At 44.0% G+C, this 26,558-nt stretch overlaps 2 protein-coding genes across 7 annotated transcripts in view; one reads left to right on the top strand and one right to left on the bottom strand.

Annotated features, from left to right (window-relative positions):
• PTGR2 (prostaglandin reductase 2) overlaps window positions 1–9,895 on the bottom strand; it is a 42,640-nt gene extending 32,745 nt beyond the window's left edge. For all 4 annotated transcript variants that reach the window (XM_038405598.2, XM_043517523.1, XM_043517524.1 and 1 more), the window contains exon 1: window positions 3,067–9,895. The gene's annotated coding sequence lies outside the window, so the exon portion shown is untranslated. The remainder of the gene's footprint in view (window positions 1–3,066) is intronic.
• Window positions 9,896–10,505: 610 nt separating this feature from the next.
• The window catches only part of MIDEAS (mitotic deacetylase associated SANT domain protein), a 106,423-nt gene continuing 90,370 nt past the window's right edge, over window positions 10,506–26,558 (top strand). Inside the window, exon 1 of one of the 3 annotated variants that reach the window (XM_043517521.1) lies at window positions 10,506–12,676. The gene's annotated coding sequence lies outside the window, so the exon portion shown is untranslated. Of the gene's footprint in view, window positions 12,677–23,280; window positions 23,550–26,558 lie in introns of those variants that run through there. The other 2 variants (XM_038406848.2, XM_038406846.2) reach the window with 2 other exon arrangements.

Raw genomic sequence — 26,558 nt, 5'->3', positions numbered from 1 at the left:
TGGGCTCTAGGGGGGAGGGGGTGTGGGTATCCGGGCCAGGGGGACCCCATGGCTGGGCTCTGCAGTGCTGCAGCCAGGCTCTGGGGGGCAGGGCAAGGATATTTTGCGCCCTAGGCAAAACTTCCACCTTGCCACCCCCTCCCCTGCACATCGGTTCATTGAGGGGCAAATCCCAACGAGCCTTTATAGACCCCAGGGGCCAGCCTGCCCACCGGTTTTGCTGGGCTTGGGCCACTGCAGCAGCTTGGCAGGGTGGAGCTGCCTTCCCGAGACACTGGAGAGCCAGAGTGACCCACTTGCAGCAACGGCGAGCCCCAGCCATGGAGGAGCCGGTGCAGTGCAGGGGGGCAGCAGCTCTGCAAAGGCGGCAGCACCGCTAGTGGGGAGCAGCTGTGCCCCCCGCCCCTCCTGCCCATGCTGCGGCCTGACACCTGCCCCGGATAGGGTTACCATAGTTCAACAATCAAAAAAGAGGACGGGGGGGAGAGCCCCTCCCCCCCATCCACTCCCTCCTACTTCCCACTCCCTTACTGCCCCCCTCAGAACCACCAACCTCCCCCTGCTCCTTGTCCCCAGACTGCCTCCTCCTGAGATCCCTGCCCCTAACTGCCCCCCAGAACCTCACCCCCTACCTAAGCCTCCCTGTTCCTTGTCCCCTGACTGCCCCCTCCTGAGACCCCACCCCCTAACTGCCCCCTGACTGCCCCAACCCTTATCCACACCCCCACCCCCTAGACAGATCCCCAGGACTCCCATGCCCCATCCAACCACTCCCCGCCCCCGATAGGCCCCCCAGAACTCCCAATCCATCCAACTCCCCCTGCTCCCTGTCTGCTCTGATAACTCTTCACACCCCCATTCTCTGACAGCCCCCCCAGAATTCCTGACCCATCCACCCCCCTGCTCCCTGACTGGCCCCCGAGACTCCCCTTACCATGCCGATGCTGCTCAAGCCACTGCCACGTGAACAGCCCCTCCCCAGCAGAGTGCTGAGGCAGCAAGAGGGGCAGTGGCGGCGGCTCACACACCCAGAAGCCGCAGAACCCGAGCGCGGTGAGGGAGGAGCCAGGGGCGGGCCTGCCTGCGCTGCGGCCCGGCACACCCCCCCCCTCCCCGGACTCCTGCAGTGGATGCATGCGGGCAGCGGCCCCCGTGTGCCCCCCAGCTCCCCTCTTGCCGCGCTCGGGTTCTGTGGCTCCTGTGAGTGTGAGCTGCTGCCACCACCGCCCCTCCTGCAGCAGGCTCAGGGCCCCATGCCCCAGTGGTGGCTCACATGCCTGGGAGCCGCAGAGCCCGAGTGCGGCGAGGAGGGAGCTGGGGGGCGCACGGGGGCTGGCGCCTGCATGCATCTCCTGCAGCAAGCCCTGGGGACACTTTTTGGCGCCCCCAACCACTTTGTGCCCTAGGCTACCACCTAGTTCGCCTAGTGGTTGCACCGGCCCTGGGCGGGGGTTTGGGTGTATTGGTTTTGGAGGGTATGGCTGGGCTCTGGGGGAGAGGGGGTGTGGATATTTGGGCCAGGGGACCCCAACAGCTGGGCTCTAGGGATGAGGAGGTGCAGGTATCAGAGGGAGCACAGCCAGGCTCTGGAGGGGGGGAAAAGGGTTTGGGTGTATTGGTGGGAGGGGGCATGGCTGGGCTTTAGGGGCAAAAGATTGTAGGCGTCTGGCCCCCAGCTGAGCTCCAGGGGGGAGAGGCAGAGAAACAGGAACTGGGTTGTTGTAGGGGTTTCTTGAACTCTCTACTCCTGGTGGAAGTGTTTTGTGCATCTGTAAGACATATTGGCTGACAGGTATTTTGAAATAAATTACCAAAATAATTGAAAGTGCCATCATTATGTAGTGTTATTTTGACAAATAAAATGTGCAGAATTTTAAAATGTGTGCAGAATTTTTATTTTTTTGGCACCAAATTCCCCCAGGAGTAGTTGTATGGGATCCCAACTCAGCTCTGTGGGTCACAGTGTCATTCTTGTGGTTTGCTAGGTGGCCTGACGCTCAGTGTTGTAACATCCAAGTCCCTTTCAGGATCCCACCCTCAGTTTTCAGAGTAGCAGCCGTGTTAGTCTGTATTCGCAAAAAGAAAAGGAGTACTTGTGGCACCTTAGAGACTAACAAATTTATTTGAGCATCAGCTTTCGTGGGCTACAGCTCACTTCATCGGATGCATTTGGTGGAAAATTTTTTTGCAATCTCCCCTCTGTATTTTCCACCAAATGCATCCGATGAAGTGAGCTGTAGCTCACGAAAGCTTATGCTCTAATAAATTTGTTAGTCTCTAAGGAGCCACAAGTCCTCCTGTTCTTTTCACCCTCAGTTTGGATTTATACCTGAGACCACATGCGTGAGAGAAAATGATCAGAACAGTCCCTTCTGACTTGAACAGCTTTGATGGGGGCCACGTTTGCAATCAGGGTGGAACCATCTCAGTTCGTTCTTTACAAGACTGTAGCTGTTGGCCTCCGTCCTACAGAGGCCTGGCAGCACAGGGCTGCGCCCTGTAGCTCGCACCAGCATGTACTCAATATAAACAGAAGCAGTGAGTCGGGCCCCTCTACACCCCCAGCCCAAGACAAACACACCACCCAGCGCTCAGAGGGCACCGAGCCACATCAGGCCTTCTTGGCCTCATACTGTAGCGCGGGCAGGACTCTGACCCCTCCCACGAGCCAGAGTGACGTCGTCACTTTGCACCACAAGCAGGGCGCTGCCACTTTGTCACGTGCAGCGCAGCCAGGCCCGCGGGGAACGTCCCTGCCCTTTCAGACCGTCGCCTCGCGACGGTGATTTCCGACTGAAACGCCAGACCCCGGGCTCTGCGGCAGGGGACTCGGAGTCACGAGCGCAGTCTGTGGAACGAAGAATGGTGCGCAGACGGGCAGCCGCCGACCCCACCTCCTCTCTCCTCCCCGCCCAGGACACGTGCGCGGCTGCGCGCGCTGGCCGTTACTGGAACTCGTGGCTGAGGTCGGTTAGGTACTGAAAAGCCCCCGCCGCCTCCTTCCCCAGCGCCCGCGCGCCGTCGTGCTCGTCGCGCGCCAGCCGTTTGGGGGGTGCCAGTACTCACCAGCTCCGAGTCTCGTGCGCACCCGTCTAGGCGCGAGATCAGCAGCCAGCTTATTACACCAAGGACTTTGTTTGCTCACGCCCCGCCCGCATGCGCTTACTTCTTAAAAGGGCCGCGTGGGGGCACGGCTGCTTAAAAGGGCGAGGCGGGTGTGTCCCCCGAGGGTCTGTGCGGACTGGCTGAGTCTGAAGGGGAAGGGGGAGGGGAAGAATGCGTCGTCGCGAGCGGTCCCGCGCGGGTGCACAGAAGCAGGTCGCTTCACTTCGTCCCTGGCGCGCATGGAAACTCAGCCCCCTTTGGAAACCGGGCCAGCGGATCCTGCCGTAGGCTAGGCAGGAGCGACGGGAGAGCTTGTTCCCGGTAGCTCTCTTTGTACGGGCGGGGGGAGGCAAACCGGCCCCCAGCAGGGGGGATTTGTGTTCTCCCGACGCTCTCTGAAAGTTTTTTGTTGCGAAAGACGGGGGGTGAGTTTGTAATGAAAATGGCAGGGGAAGGCGTCTAATTATGGTGCGCAGATACGACTGTGTGCACTGAGCAGGCAGTGAAACACGAGGGACGACCATGTGATTACACTTACCAGCTGTGCACCACGTTCACGGGTGTGCTGTGGGGCAGGAGAATGACATGCCAATTGTCGTGACCTCTGTCCCCAGAAGAGCCTGGCCATTCTTGGGTGTTGGCTCACAGCTTGCAATGTGTTATTACTTTTATAAAATTAGTTCCAGATCTGTAAGCACTGGGTGTAACTGCATTAGGTGAGATTTTATCATCCAATTACTACAAAAGGAGTGGATGCATCCATTTGAGGAATAGGTATATTAAAAATGGCTGTATTATTGTGACATCAAGATCATGCACTAAATGTCAAACCTGATTGCAAAATGTAGGGAAAATTACATAATATATATCCTACAACTCCTAATAATCTAGGATAAAATTACATACTACTGCTCCCAAATGAGGAAGTTTTATAAAAGTACCATTTTGAGAAGTGCAGTTACGCCATCGGCCATCACTTTTCTGTGGTTGAAGTCACTTGTGGTGTGTGAGTATCCCTTATACTCATCCGGTACATTGCCATGCTATGCACTATACAAATCCAGATGAAGATAGTTATCCCATTGTGTGTTTGATTGCTTAATTGACTGTTCTGGTTAAAAACAGCTGAAAAGCTGTATTTTTTTTTATGCCAAGGCGGCTCAAGCAGCATTGATGTCATATAGGCATTATAACACTACATCTCAGAGGTATGTTTCAGTGGCTCACTATCCAGGGTAAATGTGGTCTGGCCAGGGGTGTGGCCAGTGAGTTCATGCAAAGGAGAGACCCATTGGACTATACAACCACTTCAGAGTGTACATTGACCACGCCATTGGCTGTAAGAGCAGCTACAGCCTGACTTCATAGACCTTGGGATTGATGATTTCTCACTCTCAACCCTCACGTAGCTACAGCCAAAGCTCTTTATTCCAGTTTTGCCTATGACATTAGAATTTAGGCCTAAGTGAACAGTTTATATTTGTGCCACCCTAATGTAGAATAATGTATGTGAACCAAGCATGCTAATTAGTTTGTTAATACAGTGCAAGGAATTTTTTAGGGCTGGAGATGCTGGTATAGTATTAAATTAGTATGTCATGTAAGTAGGAGAGCTATGTAAAGTAAATTAATTTTCTCATTGTGTAATAAGAGTATAGCTTCATATTGCAGGCATAATTACAATTGTTATATCAGAAAATAATGTTACAACTCATATAAGTAAACAGGAAAAGATTATGAGATTTCTATTAATGGATAACATCGTATTAATTTGGAGGTGCTATATCTCAATGACTAGTGGTGATGGAAATTAAACTAGGCAAAGGTATACAGTACATGCAAATATTTAAATAATGATCCTGTCACTCAGTGATAAGGACAACTCTTTTGTGAATTTTTTTTAAATGGAAACACACACAAAGGCATATGATATATACAGTTTGTAGCTTTCTTCATGTAACCAGGTCAACTATTATATAGTTCACATAATAAAATCTGCATTAGGGTTAACAGAATTTAATTAAATAGTATATTGATTTCAAGCCATGAAAAAAAATGATTTTTTTCATTTTTCTACCTCACATTTTCAAAGGAGGAAAACAAAATCTAATGCATGTTTAAGAACTAGCAAATTAGAAATCATTTGAGACAGCTATAAAGAAATCTTTACAAGAGGCACTTCCAGAGTTATATTGTTGGCAGTTCCTAATTCATCTGAGATCAACACATTAATCTGAGCTCCTTCAAAGCATACATTCTTATCTTTAATAATAACTGTATTTGTAACTGCTTGGGGAAATACATGGACAATAACAATTTAGAGAAAATAATGTTAAGGGCAATTATATTGAAGCAAATAGAATAGATTACTCCTATTAACACATAGCATAATGCAAGTATAGCAGGTTTATTAAAATTATACTACATTTTCATAAGGGAAATATGGGCTGTTTTGGAAAATGGATTCCCTCCACAAAAATCACAGTAAATGACAAACATCAGCAAAATTCCAAGGATATTTAAGTAACAGAAAAGATTAGTCAACATTCACTATTAGTTCCACCAGTAGCTTCATTCCACCAATGCTTAAGAGATCCCTTGCAACAATCTATCCTGCTCAGTTGCATTTCAGGAGAGTGGCTTACAATACCACTTGCATAATGGGTCTTGAACATTCTTGGTGGTGGAATTTAACTAATGTGCTATGTTTCTGGCATATAGGTTTACAAATCGGTGTCATCATATCTCAACTGCTCCAACCATCAAAAAAGTAAATTGGTATAATTATAATAATATAAAAATTGAGTGGAATTAAGATGTGGTATCTCTCTTAACCTGTTCTGTAAATACCGAACAAACATTTGTGTAAATTTATGAATGAAATGGCAATTCACAAGAGAAAATCCATGTGGTTATAAATTAAGAAATCACGCATAAACTATAACCCATCATGTCCAAAACAGGTGGTTGTGTGCTTTAATATATCTACTACATCCTGGCTCTTGGGATTATCCACTCATTGCCCCCTCACTCTATTCTTTTGCATTCAGGGATTAAAGTGTAAATTATTTCCAATCTATTTGGGAGATTGAATTTAAAGCTATTATTATTCCCATATCCACCCATTGTTTGGGGCAACTGGCAACACAGTGGTGAGTACTAGGTATCCTCCACTCAGAAGTGTGGGATACGTGGTCTGTAGGCAGCAGGATGGATATAATCTTACAATCAATTTTATAGTCAGAGGTAGAATAGAAAAGACTGGTGGCTTGTCTGCATGAACTATTACTTTGCAGCAGGCTGGGTTTGAATCTACCCCACACTAGCTTGCTGCAGACTGTGTAGACCCTACTGATGCACATTAACAATTTGTTAGTTTTCTTTGATCTAGTCACATTTAAAAAAAAACTAGATTAAAGCAAATTAACAAATTATTAATGCACATCAACAGGATCCACACGGTCTGCAGAAAGCTAGTGTGGGGCAGATTCACACCCCAACTTTCTTCGAACTAAATGTTCATTGTAGGCAAGTCCTCAGTGTCATCTAGTGTATCCCCATCCCACTTTGTAGGATTGATATAGTATGTACTACAGAATTTTGTCCATAGTCAGAGCAATGCCATCAAGTTGTGACTGTAGGGCTTTGCTTTGCTTGGAAAATAATCCGACAGATGCAAGGTTTCCTAAGAGTTTACATCTCATCTTGACACCATGTGACCTGGTGTCTTTAGGACAAAAAGGTAAGATACAATATATTTTATGCAGTCACCTCTTGGTGTCAGGGGTAGTCTTTGGTATATCAAAAAATAAAAAGTCCATCTGGTTCAGATTGCTTAAACCTTTGTCACTATTATAGGCCTTGTTCTAATCAGTTTCAGTGGAGCAAATGTGAGTAGTGGTAGTGTAGGAATGAGAGTCAAAACTTGTAGGTTCTACCCATGGCTTAACCACTAACTTGGTGTGTGTCTATGAGTCACTCATTCCATCTTTTTGTGCCTGCATTTTCCCCATCTGTAACATGGAAATAATCAAATGTATCTACTTTACGTGGGTTTTGTGAACCTTAAGTGCTATGTAAGTACAAAATATTCCTGTAGATAACGCATGATGCATGGATCATATTGCTGAAAAAATAGTGAAAAATTATCTTTTTAGAGGTTGTTCAAATAACTCAGATTTTTGGGCAAATATATGTCCTCCAGACAGTTGCTCATATACCATTGATTACATATTTATCACTTGGCTCTGCAGTTCCTTAAATGGATATCATCTCCATCTATTTGTTATGTTCCTACACACACTTACAATTCAGACGCTGATTTATGGCTCCAATCCTACAAATATTTATGCACTTACTTTACTTTAAGCATATGAGTAGTTATATTAACTTCAGTAGGACTAATCGTGCTTAAATTGAAGCACGTGCAACAGTGTTTATAAGATCACAGCTTATATATCTATAGAAAAGTTTGTAGAATTTTAACACCTGTCACTGCCTGAGTTTCTCCATTACTGAGTTTTTGCATTATATATGTGTCATACGGTAGTTTCTTTCAGTTATGTGAAGCAGCAGTCAAAAAAACTAATGAATGTTGAGAATCATTAGGAAAGCGATAGATAATAAGACAGAAAATATCATATTGCCTCTGTATAAATCCATGGTTTTCCCACATCTTGAATACTGCATGCAGATCTGGTCGCCCCATCTCAATAAAGATGTATTGGAATTGGAAAAGGTACAGAAACAGGCAACAAAAATCATTAGGAATATAGAACAGCTTCCATATGAGGAGAAATTAATAAGACTGGGACTTTTCAGCTTGGAAAAGAGATGACCAAGGGGGGATATGATAGAGGTCTATAAAATCATGACTGGTGTGGTGAAATGAATAGGCAGCAGCTTTAAAATAAAAGGAAGTATTTTTTCACACAATGCACTCTCAACCCGTGGAACTCTTTGCCAGAGGATGTTGTGAAGGCCAAGACTATAACAGGGTTCACAAAAGAACAAGATAAGTTTATGGAGGATAGGTCCAACAATGGCTATTAGACAGGATGGGCAGGGATGCAAAACTGTGCTCTGAAGTGTCCCTAGCCTCTGTTTGCTAGAAGCTGGGAATGGGCAACGGAATTGATCACTTGATGATTACCTGTTCTGTTCATTCCCTCTGAAGGGTCTGGTATTGGCCACAGTTGGAAGACAGGATACTGGGCTAGATGGACCATTAGTCTGACTCAGTATGTCCATTCATATGTAGTAAGGGCTATCATTTTAATGATTCTTCACAGTTCAATGGTTCATGTACCCTTTTGGTGTAGAGTAATAAGGAACTGAAATAACTGGTTTTCCCATTCAAAAACATTGGAAATCGAAGTTTCAAAGCTGGTGTGAGTTCTGTAATTTCAAAAAGAATTGAATTAATGTAACATTTTTTAACCTACTGTTTAATTTTAAATGTTTATTTTCTATCCATCTGTCTGGATAGATTTGGAAAACGAAATTGTGAAGATAGTGGCTTCCTATTTTACTGTTAATTAAGACAATCAAAATATATTTTGAGTCTTGATCCTGCTTGCACTGACATGAGTGACAGTTTTGCCTTTAATTTCAATGGGAGCAGAATCAGGCCCTTTGTGATTTACTCTTCTTTGTAATCAAATGTAATGATTAATGTGTTTTTATTAGTCTGGTGTTTGTGACTTGTCAAAGACCATACAGCAAGCCATCAATAGCTGGGCATGGAACCGTATATTCCTGGTTCCCAGAATTGTGGTCTGTGTTTCAGAACAAACAAATAAACAAAAACAGAAGAGGAGAGCTCAATTGCTGTCATCGTTGACAGGCAGAGCATCGTCACTGGAGCTTGAGTAGTGTCCCAGTGAGAAATCAGAGTTGGCTCAAGGGACACGCCAATTTCCCTTCCCACCTAAAGAATCCTCCATGTCCCCGGATGAGGCTGTCACTAATGCCCTGACACGAGCTGTCCGAATTTATGGTTTTACAGGAGCTGCTCTTGAGGATAACAGATACCTTGATGTTGAGACAACGGTGATCCAAGAGAACACATACAAGCTGTTTGACATTGTGACAGAATACACCCCTATATTCGTCCCCTACACATTATTGTAATAATTGTTGTACAAGGTATGCCTTGTAGGGTGTCATTTGAAAACTCATAATTTGCTGGTCAGTACTGTCCTGATAAAACGTGTGGCTATGTGGATGAAGTTATAAGATTTCCCTGTATGATGTTATTAATACTTTCCAAGCCCCACATCCCTGCCGATGCAGAAGTCAGCAAACAGGTCTTTCCTAAACAAAGAAATTTGTTCTTGCCTTAATTTGCATTTAAGCAGTAAACAGAGTCATCAAGCGAGAATGGAAAACAAAGAAAGCTCAAAAAAGTGAAAGAAGCCAGAAGGGAATATCCTTCTACATTGACGCTTTGTCTACTTGTTCTCAGCTGAAAATGATTTTCAAAAGAGGTACTGAAACTGTAAAAAGGAAGGGCAAACACTGCAAGGAACCCCATCTCTCTCCCCCTGCCTGTCATGTTCTTTGCACCTGGGAAGACAAAAGAAAATAGCCATTGGATTCCTGATCTGAACAGTTTGGTCAGTAATTTTGCTGGAAGCATGTAGTGAGAAATTTTGCTTGAATCTAATATTGTTTGTTAGGCACTAGTAAGTGTTTTATTTTTATTTTTTAACCATTGCTAACTTTTATGCTGCATTACTTGTACTCACTTAAAATCTCTCTTTGTGTTTAATAAACTTGTTTTATTGTTTTATCTAATCCAGTGTGTTTAAGTTAAAGTGTCTGAGTAACTTCATTCATGAGAATTTGGTGTAATTATTCACTTAAAGGTATATCAAACCTAATATTTTTGGACTGTCTGGGAGAAGGCTGGACATTGCAGGACATACATTTCTGGGGAAAAGTCCAGGACTGGGTGTGTACTGGGATCACCCTGCAATATAACCAAGAGCTGATGAAAGCCAGGGTCTCACTGGCAGGCTACAGTTAGACAAACACATTTGGGAGTGGCCTGCATGCTGGTGGCCAGTTGTGAGAAATCCAGGTTGAAAACTGCAATTGTAAGGTTACAGAGCACGGGAGACACAGGCCTCCACTGGGCTGGATTATACCCCGGTATGTCACAGACATCCTCAGCTCCTTGGTGTCCACAAGAATTGCTGTTCCAATCATTGAAGTCCTCCTGGTCCTCCTGAAGGGTCTGTGGCACACCCTGGCCTCACTTTTTGCAACTTTGAAGCAAGTGGAAAAGCACTACCAAGTCCCATCTAAGGGTTTCAGACATTTCTGTGTGCATCCAGCACTGTTGTTGCTCATTGTCTGAGGTCCAAGAGAGAACCCGATCCACCAGGAAGACCCCAAAAGGAATGTAAGGAAAAACTAAAATACATGATGAAGGAAAGGTAGATAATTGCCAAAACAGTGCTATAACTGGCAATGGACAAGTCTGATACAGCTACTTGGTCCATGGCCATAGTAATCATAATGCACAAGGTTCTTTGCTACAGGAGCCTGAGATTCCTAGAGAAGTCCAGATGGGAATTAGGATTTACTTTTCATGGCATGGACCTATTGAGTACCTGACCTGAAGGATTCAATGGCCATGTTCAGATCCCTGAGTATTTAAACTCCAGTGCTGCACTACAAGCCTTTCTGGTTACAGTCACCTCAAAGACAGAGAACACTGTCTTATTCACAGGGTCACCAAGCAGAATATCTGCTCAGAAAGGGACCATGTTATCCTAGGAAGCCCTGGTCATCTTCCTCCATTGCACACCAGCCTCCCTTCCGGAGGCATCAGGTTGACAAGATGGTTGAGAGCTACATCATAACCACCTCAGAGCTGACCTTAAGAAATCTCCTTGCCCGCTTCTACTGAGCATGGGCAGACATTGCAGGCCACAAATTGGTGTGGACATTGTCACCCAGGTCTACCCCATCCAATTCCTTTGCCTGCCCCCTCCCTGTCTCCCTTTCCCATTTCCTCTTAGGGACCTTTCTCACAAAAGCCACTTACAAATGAAGTGATTTTTTTGCTTTATCTAGGAGCCATATAAAGATTCCACAGGAATACACTGCCACCTTAGATTCAGGATAATAAAACTTGCCTCCATTATTCCATCATTTCAGGCTCAGGACTGGTTTGTGGCTTTTGACTTACAAGACACCTACTTGCACATTTCCATCCACCTGGCCTGTAGGATGTACCTGAGATTTACTGTGGGGCCTAATTACTTTGAGTACAATGTACTACCTTTTGGGCTCTCCAAGGCACCAGGAATGTTGCTGTTATGGCAGAACACCTGAGGGAAAAGGTTATTACATCTATCTGTATCTAGTTGATTGACTGATCAGAGGCAGATCATAGCAGGAAACTCTGAAAAGCCTCAGCTGTTCCCCTTCTCTGTTTCCCCTGCTGGGCCTCCTGGTGAAATTATGAGAAATCACCCTTCTCATCCCATTACAGATGACAAGAGTTCATAGGTGTCAAGATAGATTCCACGACAGTGAGGGCATACTTATTCAGGACAGATTCTTCTGATTTCAGTTTTTACTGAACGTGTTGATACCTGGCTACAGCAGTATGGACTTGCCTCACATTATTAGGCCATATGTCCACATGTACATATATGACACCATTTGCCAAACTTTGCCTGAGGCCTCTACAGCTCTGGCTGAGGTCAGTCTACTCTCTTACAAAGGATCACTGAGCAAGACCATTTTAATTCCACACTATGTCCTCATGGTGCTGACCTGGTGGCTGCCCCCCAACAATGTCCAGGAATGGGTACTGTTTGTGACTTGCTATGCAGGGCATTAGTCACAGATGCTACAGAGCCACTTGGGCCACATAAATTCAAGGGACATGATCCACAGAGGACACAAAACTACACAGAAATATGTTAGAACTCAGAACCTTGAGGGGGCATTCTTCCCGGTCCTATAATACTCTGTAATGAAGATAATGACAGCCAATATGTCAGCAATGTACTATGTAAACAAGCAAAGGTGGGTCCTCGTTTTTCCCCTCTTCAGGGAAACAAGCCATGGAACTGGTGCTAACTACATGGCATAACTCCATCAGCCTTTTGGGAGCCAGCAAGGACCTGGCAGATTTCCTAAGAAGACAGTCTGTCACCAATCATAAGTGGTCATTGTTGAAATCCATCACCATGTGTTAACCGAAACAGGAGGCCAGGAGTCCTCGTCTCAGGTTCGTCTCCCTTCCTGTATCTGTCACTGGGGATTTGTGCTCCCAGATATGACTCAGACAGGATAAAGGTACAACAAGATTTATTGATGGGGTGGCAAGGACTCCCCAGGTAACAAGGTGAGACAGATAATAAAACAAGGCAGGCTGTATCAATAGGGATCTATATACGAGGTTCAAAATGACAATGACACTACCATCTCTGGCAGCTTGATTTGATGGTGTCTTCTCCTCTTCAGGATGGATGCAGCATGACAGGATGGCCAGATCGCTCAGATGGAGACAGAATCTCAAGGCAGAACTAGATGAGTGTCTTCTCGGGTAAGATGAAAGCATTCAGGTAATTAAATCCCTCCCTCTCCCTTTACCTGCGTTGTTGTGCATGGGACAAATGATCACTATAGGAAATGGATTAAGTGCATGTAGGTAAGTATATTCCCTGCTTAAGATGACCTTGTGGGGTGAATGGCCTACCCTATTAACCCTCAGCCACTTGCTCTGCCCCAAACAGACAGCAACAAGACTCTGCCATTCCGGCAGGCAGCCCAGATCTAATCTGAGTACCGCCTTTATATAGACATAGGGTTGCTAGGCAGATTAGCCCATGACAGTAACCATCTTTTCCTGCCTAAACATAAGAGGGCGCCAAATTCAGAGTGAGGAGGGGACAAGAAGGGCTTACAAAATGAATGCCTAGTTGTCCTTTAGAGGATCCAAGATCGCTTTAGGATTTTTACCTCTACACATGTTGTTATTCCATCAATAGGGGGATTTGGTAATAGACATGTTTGCCACCAAGGGCAATGCCAAGCTCTCACACACTTCTGTTCTAGAGGAGACATGAGCCTGAGACCTTTGCCAGATGTCTTCCTTCTATAATAGAATCAGGGCCTCCTTTATGCCGTCCCACTGACTACTAATCCCTAGAGTGATTTCCTAGGCCAGACAAGACCAGGTCAAACTCATTTTCAGAGCTTTCTACTGGCTGAGGAAGTTGTGGCCAAAGGACCTATTACAGATGTGCTCGCAACCATATATCAGGCTTCCAGACTACTGAGACCTATTGTCACAAGATCAGGGTCAAGTATTCCATCCAGATGCAAAATTGTTACAACTGACAGCCTGGATGTTGGCTTGGTGAATACTATGGAAAGGGACTGCTCCTTACTTATTCAGGAGATAGCTTCCATCTCTGTGCCAGTATCTATGAGGAAAGCTTACTTTTCCAATTGGTAAAGGTTCTCAATATGGGCAGTCCACTGTGACCTCGACTCAGTGCATGCCCCGGCACTGGGGATTGTAGACTATTTGCTGCAGATAAAGCATTCACTGTTTTCATTTAGCCCAAATAAAGTCCATTTGGCAGCAATGTCAGTGTATCATCTCTCTGCTTTTTCCACCAAATGCATCCGATGAAGTGAGCTGTAGCTCACGAAAGCTTATGCTCTAATAAATTTGTTAGTCTCTAAGATGCCACGGGTACTCCTTTTTGCGAATACAAACTAACACGGCTGCTACTCTAAAACATCCACTGATACGTTTGCTCTCCATCTTCTCTCATCTGATGATACCCAGATTTCTTAAGGGCTTATTGCATGCTTATCCATTGGTCACTGGACCTACTTCATCATGGGGCCTCAGTGTCATCCTTCTAAAGCTCATTGAGATCGCCTTTTCCTATCCCTGTTCTGACCCTTCCTGCAGGCTCCCACAGCTGGCTGCTGCAGCATGGTGACTCTTACTCTGGATTCAGAGTAGCAGCCGTGTTAGTCTGTATTCGCAAAAAGAAAAGGAGTACTTGTGGCACCTTAGAGACTAACAAATTTATTAGAGCATAAGCTTTCGTGAGCTACAGCTCACTTCATCGGATAGTAACTTAAGAGTGAAAAAGCCTTCCAGCCTGCCAGACCTATTAGCACAACATTGAAACTGTTAAAGAGCCATTCAGGTGGTAATGAAGCCATTTAACAGGCATTTGCCAACCCCCAGATATAGACTGTCAGTTTCTGAATTTACTGACAAAAGCAATTGTGCATTAGTTTAATGTTTACTCAAAACATGTTAGTCTGCAGGACCTTAGTTTAAAATTTGCTTTAAAAATATTTCATTAGTGTGTTGCTGAAGATGATAAAATTACATCTCTAAAAAATCCTTGAAGAGAATGGTGAGCTGGAGCCGGTTCGCACTGGTTCGCTAGAACCGGTTGTTAAATTTAGAAGTCCATGGGACAACCAGTTCTAAAAGGGCTTCTAAATTTAACAGCCGGCCAAAAGTGGCGCCTTAGGCGCTGACTCCGTGGGTGCTCCGGGGCTGGAGCACCGACAGGGAAAATTTGATGGGTGCAGAGCACTCACCGGCAGCTCCCCGCCCCGTGCCTGGCCCCAGCTCACCTCACCTCCACTCCGCCTCCTCCCCTGAATGCACTGCCCCGGTCTGCTTCTCCGCCCCCACCCCAGCTTTCAGCGAATCAACTGTTTGCGCGGGAAGCTGGGGGCTGAGAAGCAAGCAGCGGCTTCACCTCAGGCCCAGGGTGGCGGTGGCGGAGGCAGAGCGGAGGTGAGCTGGGGCAGGGGGGCACGAGGAGGGGCTGCTCCCCGCTCCAGCTCACCTCCGCCTCCCTGGGCCTGAGTGCGAAGCTGCCGCTTGCTTCTCAGCCCTCCCCGGCTTCCCACGCAAACAGCTGATTTGCGGGAAGCTGGGGGGGCGGAGAAGCAAAGTGGGGCGGTGTGTTCAGGGGAGGAGGCGGAGCGGAGGTGAGGTGAGCTGGGGCTGGGTACAGGGAGCTGCTGCTGGGTGCTCTGCACCCACCAAATTTTTCCCTTGGGTGTTCCAGCCTTGGAGCACCCATGGAGTTGGTGCCTAAGGCGCCATTTTTTATGTGATGGGGGGGGGCAGCAGCTGCTCCCCCTGCTCTCCCGCCCCTAGGAGCCAGAGGGACCTGCCATATGCTTCCTGGGAGCTGACCCGGGTAAGCACTGCCGGGACTCCCCACCTCGCCCCCCCGGCAGGTCCCTCTGGCTCTTCGGGGCAGGGTGAGCACCCACTATGGTGACCCACGAGACCCTCCTGCCCAGTTCTGGGAGCAGTCAGGGGACGGAGAGAGGGGGTGAATGGGGAAGGGGTCCGGGGGGGGCATCAAGGAATGCGGGGGCTTGGATGGGGCAGGAGTCCCCGGGGGGGTGGGCCACAACCTCCTCGTGGGGTGAGGAGGGAACTGGTTGTTAAGATTCTGGGAGATCATCACTGGATAACACTTCTTTCCTGCCAGATAGCTGGACAAACGAGTTTCCCTTTCTTTACTTCTGACTATTTGCTGAACTAGTTTTAAGAGAACCCTCTAGCAAAATCAGTACTGTAGTAAGATATAAAATCTTTTGTTATGCCTAAAATCTTTGGAAACATATTTTTTAAAGTTGGTGAAATTTCATAAACATGTCTATTGTCATGGAGATCACACAAAGTAAATGTGTGTTCCCTTTTTCTAAAAGCAATGAACATTGTTATGAATGCATAAATGAATGAATGAATAAACCTCTGTGACTGATTAATTTAAAATAATATCTTTGTTTCAGTGAGTTAAATATGTAGTAATCTGGAATGATTACTTTATGAAGGCTTAAGAGTACATTTAAAATACAAAATCAGCTTAGAAATACTGATTCATAAAATGTAAAACAGAGAAGAGTGGCATCATGTATTCCATAATATTTAATGTTGTATTCAGCCGGCCAGCTGATTTGCCCTTACTACAAAGTTTTTGGAAATAAATCTCTGACAAACTTCAGGGTATATCAAAAAACCCGTGACTGACTTTTTTTATTACCAAGTTTAGTGCTTTTAATTAGGTACCTTCTGTATGTCCAGTCTTCACCTTCTGGCATGCAGTGGAAAACATGCTCCATTTTCTTTAGAAAGAAATTGCAAAAGAGTTTTTTTTTCCCCTCAAATGTCATTTGCTTCATTTGGGTTTAGGAATTTGGCTGGAAAGGGGTGATCAAAGAGGGGGAGGGAAGAGAGGAGGGAGACAGTGGGGAGAGGGTGGGGCTTGGGGCAGAGCAGGGGTGGAGTATGGGCAGAGCCACAGGTGGGCTGGGTAGCTAGCTTCTCCAAGCAGCAGCTTCACTCACTGCCCATGACAGCAGGTAAGAACAGGTCAGCTCCTGCACACCCAGTGCACACTGCAGTCTCCTTAGGCAGGGGCTGTATTCACAGAGCCGAATGCGTCGACGCCGCACATTCTGCATGAGGGAGAGGGTACAGGGCTCTCTGCGGAGAACTGTGATTCTCCGCTGCCGTGAGGCGAGCCAGGTGGCTCAGTATCCTTTGCTGCCTCATCCCTCCCCCCAGGGCTGTGAGCCCGGGCTGCCATCGGGCATAGGAGCATTAGTTTAATAATACTGTGAAGGCCCCATAAATCCTAAGGACAGCCCTGCCCTCTCCCGTTGTGGGTTCCAGGACTACCTGATCCAAGAAGCAGCTATTTTTGGTGTCCAGAAATTTTATCTCTGCATCCAGCCCTGAGGTGACATTTACCCAGTCAATATAAGGATAGTTGAAATCAACCGTTATTATTGCATTTTCTGGTTTTATAGCCTCTCTGACTTCCCTTAGCATTTCACAATCATCATCACCATTATGTGGTTGGTAGTAAATTTCTACTGTTTTACTCATACTATTTAAGCATGGACTTTCTATCCATACAGATTCTATGGTACAGTTTGATTCATATAAGATATTCACCTTATTTGCTTATACATGATCTACTCTGTCATTCCTACATATTTTGTACTGTAGTATTACTTTGTCCAGCTCTTAGTAAGAGACCGGCAATAATAGTGAGGGATTTGATTATTAGAAACATAGATAGTTGGGTTTGTGATGGCTGGTAGAACCACATGGTGAATTGCCTGCCAGCTGTGATGGTAGCAGATCTCAAGAGACATCCAGATAGCCTTATAGATAGTGCTGGGGAGGAGCTACTGGTTGTGGTACATGTGCATACCAATGACATAGGGAAAGGTAGAAGAGAGGTCCTGGAGGTCAAATTTAGGTCACTGGGTAAGAGATTAAAGCCCAGGACTTTCATGGTAGCATTCTCCAAAATGCTTCCAGTTCTACATACAGGGCCAGTAAGACAGGTCCTGCAAGGTCTAAATGCATGGATGAGATGATGGTGTAGGAAGGAGGGATTTAGGTTTATTAGGAACTGGAGAACCTTTTGGGGAAGGAACAGCCTATACAGGAGGAATGGGCTCCATCTTAAACAAAATGGAACCAGACTGCTGACACATAAAATGAAAAAGGTTGTAGAGGATTTTTTAAACTAAGGGTTGGGGGAAAGTCATCAGGTGCCGAGGAGCAAGTTGTTCAAATAGAGACATCCCTAAGGACCTCCAGTAGTGCATTAAGTGATGTGACTAACATATGTCAGTGTGGTTTATTCCCTCTCTCATATCTAACAAGGTCTCATCATGATTCTTAGGGAGCCAGTTTGTTTCTGATTTGCATAAACTGTTTCTTATAATTAAATAGTGAAGTTCCTCAAACTAGACAAATAAACTGTCTCTTGCTGAAGCCAACAAACCAAATCTAGAGTTTCTGTCTAAACCTGTTTTTGAGATATGAAGAACAAAATTAATATTAAGAAACTTTGCAAAAGGTGAAAACAACTCCTTTTTTGAATCTGCTCATTTCCAAATACCTTTGCTGATTTGCTTCAAAATTCCCAGAAAAATTCTATCCTAGCATAAAATCACACATGTAAAATTGTAGGTGGATTGGTTTAATTCTCCTACAGATTGGGAAAGGTGTTGATGTAGGACTTGTAATGGAACTCTAGCTTCCTCTGTAATAAGAATAAAGTATCTTGTCAGATACTATATTCTTACAAGCATTTTCTATTGTAATAGCAGATTAAAAGAAAGCTAAATATTTCTGATTTTAACTGAAGTTTTGTGTTTTAGTATTTATACTTATTTGTTCCTAAATCATCAACCTCAAAATTAAACATTAAAAACAGAAATTAAAAACCAAATAACTTTGCAGAAATCTAAGTTTCTGAAATGCAATAATCGTTTGTATTTCTATATTACCTTTCCTCTGAGGATCTCAAAGCAGTTTACAATCATTTAATTAAGCCTCCACCTCTATAAAGTAAGTAAAGGAAATAGAAGGAATACTTCTCCCATACACCTGTGAGTTGGAACATGGAAACTATTTAACAATGCATGGCGATGACACAAAACAACAGTTTATGGTAGGACTGAAGAACAATACCATATCCAATAGAAAATGCAGGGGGAATTTAGGTAGGCAGAATGCAACTACGTGAGTTGGAACATGGGGAGGACAATAGGGTTTATTACTACTTCTCTTGCAGAGTGTAATGCTGTTTTTAGGGATCATAAGTGAACAGGACCTTTATTTTACCTGTCATTCAAAGGATAGCATCTCTAGTAGCATAATATCGACTCCCACAATGCAGAGGCATTGGCTCAGCTCTGACTCAGAGGAAAGAGTGCCACCTACTGAATATCAGCTCCACTTTTTGCAGAACACAGGTATATGCTGCAAATCTTTCATCCAAATTCTGACTCAGCATAATTTATTAAGGTTATAAGAGCTGACATCATTACAGCACAAGATATGCCTATACAGGCTTAAGAACTTAGGGGTTTTATAGGAAATGTTCTCATTTGCTAAGATGTTTTAATTTAGCAATAAAATAAATGATCTAATAGGTAGTACATACATATTGAGCTTTGTTACTGTTATATTGGTAGAGTCATAGTTTGACACATACACAAACCTTGCAAATCATAGCAACAAAGAGGACAGCACAGTAACAGCAGCTGCTGCAATGAAAAATTATAATGGCTATGGTTTTGGAGAAAACAATATTGTAAAAAGTGGAAACTGAGGAGTGGGGGAGCTATGTAATAGTGCACAGTGGCAAAACCTTTACAAAACACTTTATAAAGCCTTATATATAGTTCACCAAGGTAACTAGTGAATAAACATATCCATGTCATGGTGACTTTGAACTTTGTCCTTATGGTTACTATGTTGCCTTGGCTCTGGGTCAGCAGGTGATAGGTTCAAACTTAAATAGAGTAGTACGAAGGGGATGGCCATGTTAAAATACCTCCAAGAAGAGGATAGAGCACACACGTTCTGGGCATTGCAATGTTAACACCTATAAGGCAGGATCATCTCATTTCTGTCACAGTGTTGCTTTTGCATTACTATGTTGTGTTTTGCATTGCAGTTCACAACACAAATATTTCACTTCATTAAACTCAGTCAGGTGAAGTGCTGTTCACTCATCCTTGCTAGGAGGCAGGGCTGTGCTCTGGCATGTTCCACTTCCAACTTGGTTTGAGGGCTTAATAGGTACTGCTTTTCAAATGAGCTGAATTAAACTTAAATCAGTTCTCTCCATCTCCATTCACATTTTCCGTGAAAGATCTAGATCCTATGACGCTTTTGCAAAAGAGCAGGTAATAATTCCAGTGTACAACAGTACACCTTACTAGTTTGTATTAGGGCAAATTCAACCCTGGAGCCAATGCGTGCACCTCCCATTGCCTTCCGTTGGATTCACCACATTTACAACAAGTTTGAATTTGCTTCTTTATGTACTGGCCTGTGAGCAATTGCTAAGCACACAGGCCCAGATCCAGAAAGGTATTTAGGCTCCTAGACCCCAGACTTTGGTGCCTAAGTTTCAGTTTTGGCTCTGCTGTGATCCACAAAACTGCTAGTAAACCCAGAAGGTACCTAAATTCAATTGGTGCTTAAGTTTTCTGGCCAAAAGTTCCCTTTGTAGTTGGCCACCTATGTTTCAGCAGCTGAGCATCCACAGTGCTGCCGGCCTATAGGTGTTTGGTCATCCATCTCTCACCTATGCTCCAGAGCAATTCACAAACTGGGTGAAGATAGGCATTTAGCTGCCTAAGTTACATGAAGGGCACAATCCAGTGTGTGGTCTCTGAGTATGCCTGCTGGATTTAGATTTAAATTTAAATTTCTCATTTAAAATCTGGCCAGACAAGGAAGTTGTGGCACCACCCACATTATAACATTTAGCCTAGTGCTTAGAGCACATACTGGGGATGTGACAGACCCAAGTTCAATTTCCCTCTTGCCAGCAGAGAAAGAGAGAATTTGAATAGGAGGGTGTCCCACCTGTCAGGAGCATGCTCCAATCATTGAGCAATTCTGATGGGAGTTCTCCCTCATTCTCTCTTGTTGAAGCTGTTCCAATGTGACTAAATAATGAAAGTGTAACTGAAACAGGGGGACTTGACCCAGGTTCCTAGGTAGAAGCTCTAGTGACTGGACTACAGAGTCATCTTTCTGGTCTTTCTCCTACCCAATGACTAATTTGAGTATTTATCCCTGGTAGAACAGTTATTGGGTGCATGCACGTGAGAGAGACACTGTGATTCAGTGGCTATGGCAGCTGTGTGGGAGACCCAGTATCTGGTCCAGTTGCTTTGCTTCAATAACTCATTAAGAGAGGCTCAGGGAACTCCCATACCAGGCTATCCCATAGCTCAGTAGTTAGCACACTTTCCTGAGAAACTGGAGACACCTCTTCAGATTCTTTCTTCCCCTCTAGCAGAGAGAGAAGATTGAACCCTGGGTTTCCCACAGCCTGGGTGAGTGCTCAAACCACTGGGTTAAAAGTTACAAAGTGGTGGTGGCAGCAGCGGTGGCTGCAAGAGCAGCCTATTCTTTGCCATTTTTGTGCAGAGCCAGGCAGTTTGCCTAACCATTCTCTCAAACGTGCCTAAGCTGCCTGACTCTATGCAGCTGGTTCTCCTCTGTGGATAGGTCAGCAGAGATAGATATCTCACTGCTGCCTAGACTTAGGTGCTCATCTCTAACGGGGGGCATCTGGGCTTAGCACACATACTCCTGGTAGGCATCTCCCTTTTACTATCTTATGCAGCGCTGTGGCTTGCATGCTGGTTTTTGTGGATTGCGTTCTAAGGCACCTATCTTTCCTCATGGATTGTATAGCAGGGAGCCCAGGCATCTAACTTGGCTTTCAGAATAGCAGCCATGTTAGTCTGTATCCACAAAAAGAAAAGGAGGACTTATGGCACCTTAGAGACTAACAAATTTATTTGAGCATAAGCTTTCATGAGCTACACGAAACTTGGCTTTATGGATCACTTCCTGTGGTTTTTTTTTAGGTTCCTAAAAGTTAGGACCTGTCAGGCTCAGCATTCCAACACATGAATCCCTTCATGATCTCACCCATAATTCCTTCTGTATTGGATTACAGTCACTGAACTATCATTTCCATCTATACAGCACTTTTGGATAGCAAATATTAATGGTGCTAGAGAAAAGTAACTTCTATTTGATTTTACTGTTGGTACAATGTTGCATTAGTGGGGAGTAGGGTTTGGAACAAGAGATAAATACTAAAAATATTTAAATGAGAAAAAAATTATTTGCTATTTGGAAAAAAAAAATAGGTAACACTAAACCAGGAAATCATGGATGAAATTCTGGCTCCATTGAAATTAATGGGAGTTTTGCCATTGACTGTAGTGGAGCAAGGATTTTACCCCATGTCTTTAGTAAGGAACTATATGTCATCAGCACATCTGGATAGAATTACATCCTTTGCATTACATGGTTTCTCATTATTGTACAGGCACTAAGAGGGAGGCAGTGTGGTGTAATAGACAGAGCACTGGGCTGGTACACCTGAAACCTGGTTACTGTTCCCAGATCTACAGCTAACTTGCTGTGTGATTTTGAGCAAGTCAATTCATTTCCCCGTGCCTCAGTTTCTCACATCTATAGTGTGAAGATAATTATACTGACCTACTTTGTGAAACACTTTGAGATCTATTGGTGGAACCTTTTATGTGTTTATATTACTGTAGAAGAAATAAAAACCCCACTGTAGAGTTGTTTGCCTTTATCATTTGTACATTATAAACCTATGTAAACTAGAGATGAGAAAAATCCCCAGGCTTGAGTACAGTAATTCTGTATTAACCTTTGTGTGCTGGATAGACCCAAGCCTGGTTCTAAAGTAAATGGGTGTGGGAACATCAAGTGCTCAAAAGTTACAGAAAAAAGGATATACAGGAGTATTTTCACAAAATGTTGCCATCTTAATTTTGATTTGACTTGTCAGTATATTTTTTCAATATGATCCACAGGATGATTTTTTTTCCTGATCATTTTAACACTGTCCAAAGCATTGTTTTATATATTTAAAGTTTTGCTTGTGATTAATGAAAGGGGGAGTGATGATGGAACAAGAAGTTCACTTCCTGACCTATAGTGGAGCAGGGTGAGCATGTTTGTGAGCACGCAATATTTTTTTTCCCTCAGGCCAGGGCGACGGAAAGGGTTATATTCCAGAACTGCATGTGAACCATTGAGAAATCCCAGAGGTACATATTGCACTGGGTGAGAGGACAATTTCCTGTAGCAAGAAGAAAATTCTTTAAAAAAGTTTCAGATGTTAGAAACGTTCAGCATTTATTGAAATGCTCTGAAGATTGGTCAAAAACCCAGAACTCTATGCTTCCCCACTTTTAAGCCTACTGTATTTGCTTCAGGAGGGGAGCAGGGAAGAGAACCGGGAAATATATTCTCTGGGGCAAGTGGCTCCCTAAAACAAATCACATTATAATCTTTCCTTTTAAAAATAAGTAAATAGATTACAAGCTTCACGGGAAGGCTGGGGACTGGACACATTATATAACCTAGGAATTTTGCAAAATATGATATACACAGAGCAGCATTTCACAGTGAGGTTTTGCTTCACAAATGGGAGCAGCAGAGACCTTCCCCTCCCCTCTTTTCTACAAATAAGTAACAAATACTAAGCACATAAGGTCAAATGAAAATCTGTGGGAAGGGCAGCAAGGATCACGCTAGCTAGTCAGAGCTGCTCAATAATCAAGGGTGGAAGAGAGGAAGGAGCTGCTTCCCGACTAGAACTCTAAACTGCAGCTTCTGTGAGAAGAGCAGGAGGGAGGAGTTGAATTAAAGGGACTCATTGGGAGCCTCCTCCACTTACAGTATGAGGAAGTGACGCTTTTAGTGAGCCCCAGAGAGAAAGGAGCAAAGTTTTTGTTTGTTAATTGTTTCATCTTCGTCCCCCCTTCTCGGAGTAGCAGAGCTGGGAACAGAGCTAGTGCCTTTAGCTTCCAAGGTGAGCAAACAAATTCCACTCCCCACCCTCTTTCCTGCAGCTTTATTTTTGGTATTAATTTGTTTCCGTGTCAGTGGTATTTTGTTTTTTTAAATCAGTGGGCTGGTCTGTGGTTATTTGGTGCAAGATGAAACGAAAAGAACTAGAGAGGGAGATCTGCTGTTAAGTTTCCGTTTATATGGCCTTGACACCCCTCATCTCAGCATCTCCAAATGACAGGAGCAGCTGACTTCGCTCTTCGGGGGCCCAGGCGCAAGTGACTGGAGTATAGCAGAAGTGTTGTGACACAAGTTCCTTTTCTTATGAGAAACACAGCTTTTGTTTCTTCTATTTGAAAACAGTCAAGATTAAGTTCCTTTAAAATAAATTTTAAAAAAGGCACTGCAAAGCCATTCTCTCTTTTTTCCCCCCAAAGCCACATCAAAGCTCTAAATATAGGTTTGCGACCCCCTCCCCCTTAAGAAGCTGTCTCTTGCATATTTTTTTTCTCCTGTTAAAATTTCCATCTGATCCGTATCGGGATCTCAGTGCAAGATTTTTGAATGTTCCATGTTTATTAGCCTTTGCAATGTGTAAAGTGTGGGGAAAGTGCTGTCTTTAAGCCTCCTGTGCATGTAGGAAGTAAGCTAAATTATTTTTTTTTAAAGTACTAAATTAAACTGAAGGGAGCTCTTGATTTGCAAAGATCATAAATATCACTGAGATTTAAACAGTTTTGGATTTTTTTTTGTAAACGTATTAACTTATTTTTGACAATTTTGCATTCTGAGTTGTACGATTCTTCATCTGACTGTAACTGCAAAGGACTGATATTTTGCAGTTTACTAGTAAAAGCTGACAGTATACCCACGCACATATGTTAATGTCTTATATAATACAAGCCCTTTATTCTAATACACTTTAAACAAAGATTTATTTTTGCTTTATAAAGCCTTGTAAGATTGCAAACCTACAGGAATTTTTTCCACACTGCATTTTGTAGATTTATTTGGCATTTGTTTTAAAACAAATAATTTAAAATTTTATAATAGACAGGATAATAACTTGATTAAATCCAGGTTTACTGGTTTGTAAGTAGTGCAAAGGTTCTCTGCATCAAAGTACTGAGCAAACAGCAAAGGGAGGGGAAAACAGAGAGAAAATGTCGTAATGCAGAGACTGAGATTAGTTGTTTAGAGGGTGATACTTCAGTTCATAGCAGCCACAGCTTTGTGAGTGTATAATTACAATGTGATTGCATAGGAAGGCATTGTTGGAACTAATGTGCATACACAGGCTATTGTGCAAGACCTCTGTATGGAACAAAAAGTAGATTTGCATAGCAAATAGTAAAAAGAAAATTTAGCCCTTACTAAGCTGCTAAGTTCCTTTTTGGCTTTTGACCTCATCATGATGATCCCTCCCTGAAGTATTACCAAATACCTGAGAGTTAAAGAGAAGGGAGAAAAATAAAGTTGTTTGCATTGCCCCACCGAAAAAGAAATGGGAGAAGGGAAGTATTGCACAGGAAACTGATGCCACTACAGGAGTCCTAGATTTGATGTACTTCACAGAAAATACCCTATAATAATGTCTGAACTTGTAAAAGATTTTGAAAGCTCATTGAATCTGTGGACTTGCATTCTGACAATTCAGCGGATACTAAGCAGTCAGTTTTGCTAGTAATTTGGTGATTTTGTGTAGACTTCTGCTGTACAATTGTGACTCTGGTCAGGGCCTTGTCTCTTGTGTACTGAGTGAGGAAAAACAAATGCATTAAAATTAAAAAGTGGTTGCAATTCAGCTATCCTGTTGTTTGGTAGCGAGAGGCAAAGGAGGTAGTTTGCATGTTCTGCCACAAGAAGTAAAAGGTTCAGAAGAGGAGTGGTAATAGAGACAAGATGTTCCCAACTCTGGTGCTTTTATTGTGAATCAGGCAATATTCAGTGTTGTTCTTAAAAACCCAGATCCAGGAATCTTTTGATAACGGAGAATCTGTTCCCATTATTGTTGTTTGTTTATTTTTATTTATTTATAAAAATAAAAAAAATCTATCCCTCCTGGAGGCAGACAAGCTTGAAAACATGACCTAAGTATACCCTAAAGCACAAAAACCTAGAGGCAAATAACCCACCCCCCAAATTTATTTTTTTAAAAAAAATCTCATGATTTTAAAGATATTTCATGGTTTTTGGAGGGGCCCAAGTCATGATTTTTTAAATATTTGGATTAGGCAATACTGGCAGAGCAATGGCCATACAGCAAACCTAGCAATTCTTTGGAAAAGCAGAACTTAAGAGGAACATTGATTTTTTCAATAATAAATTTTTAAACTCTTTTTTCTATAGGTAGTGTTGGCTCATACTTAGAGCAAGGAATTGGGAACTAGGATTTCTGGGTTCTATTCCTGAATGTCACTGACTTGCGGTATGACTTTATTTAAGAGGACTGTTGCCCCCTTACTAACATTCAGTGCGGGTGTTTTAGTTGCTGGCTCCCAGTACTAAAAAGGGGGAAGGGTCGATGGGGAATCAGGACCCTGAGACTGACAGCCCCCAGGAACAATGGGGAGAGGCCAATGCTCCAGGTCAGCCTGAATGACAGGGCAAGCAGGCTAATCAGGAAGTCAGGAGGCCAGGGAGGTCCTGTCCTCTGTGTGAGCTGGATTTGCCTGGGTCAGACAGAGTGGGGCCAAGTTAAGTAGAAGGCGGGGGCTCAAGCTAAGCTGGGGAGCAGAGCTGTGCCAGCTCCAGAGGGACCAGAAAAGCAGCCCAGAAAGAGCAGACCCTGTTCTGGGAGCAGAGATGGAGCTCCAAAGCTAGAGGCATAGCCCAAATTGAGCAGACTTGCCCTGGGAGCAGAACTGCAGCAACCAGAGCCAGAGGGGCCAGAAAAGCAACCCAGGAAGCAAGTCAGTGCTGGGAGCAGAGTCACAGAAGCAGCCTGCAGAGCAGACCTGTCCTGGGAGGAGAGCTGTACCAACCAGAGCCAAAAGAAGCAACCCAGGGAGCTGGAGGCAAAGCAGCAGCA

The sequence above is a fragment of the Dermochelys coriacea genome, chromosome 6, assembly GCF_009764565.3.
Source record: "Dermochelys coriacea isolate rDerCor1 chromosome 6, rDerCor1.pri.v4, whole genome shotgun sequence".
NCBI classification, from domain to species: domain Eukaryota; kingdom Metazoa; phylum Chordata; order Testudines; family Dermochelyidae; genus Dermochelys; species Dermochelys coriacea.
This window is presented reverse-complemented; position numbering and strand designations above follow the sequence as displayed.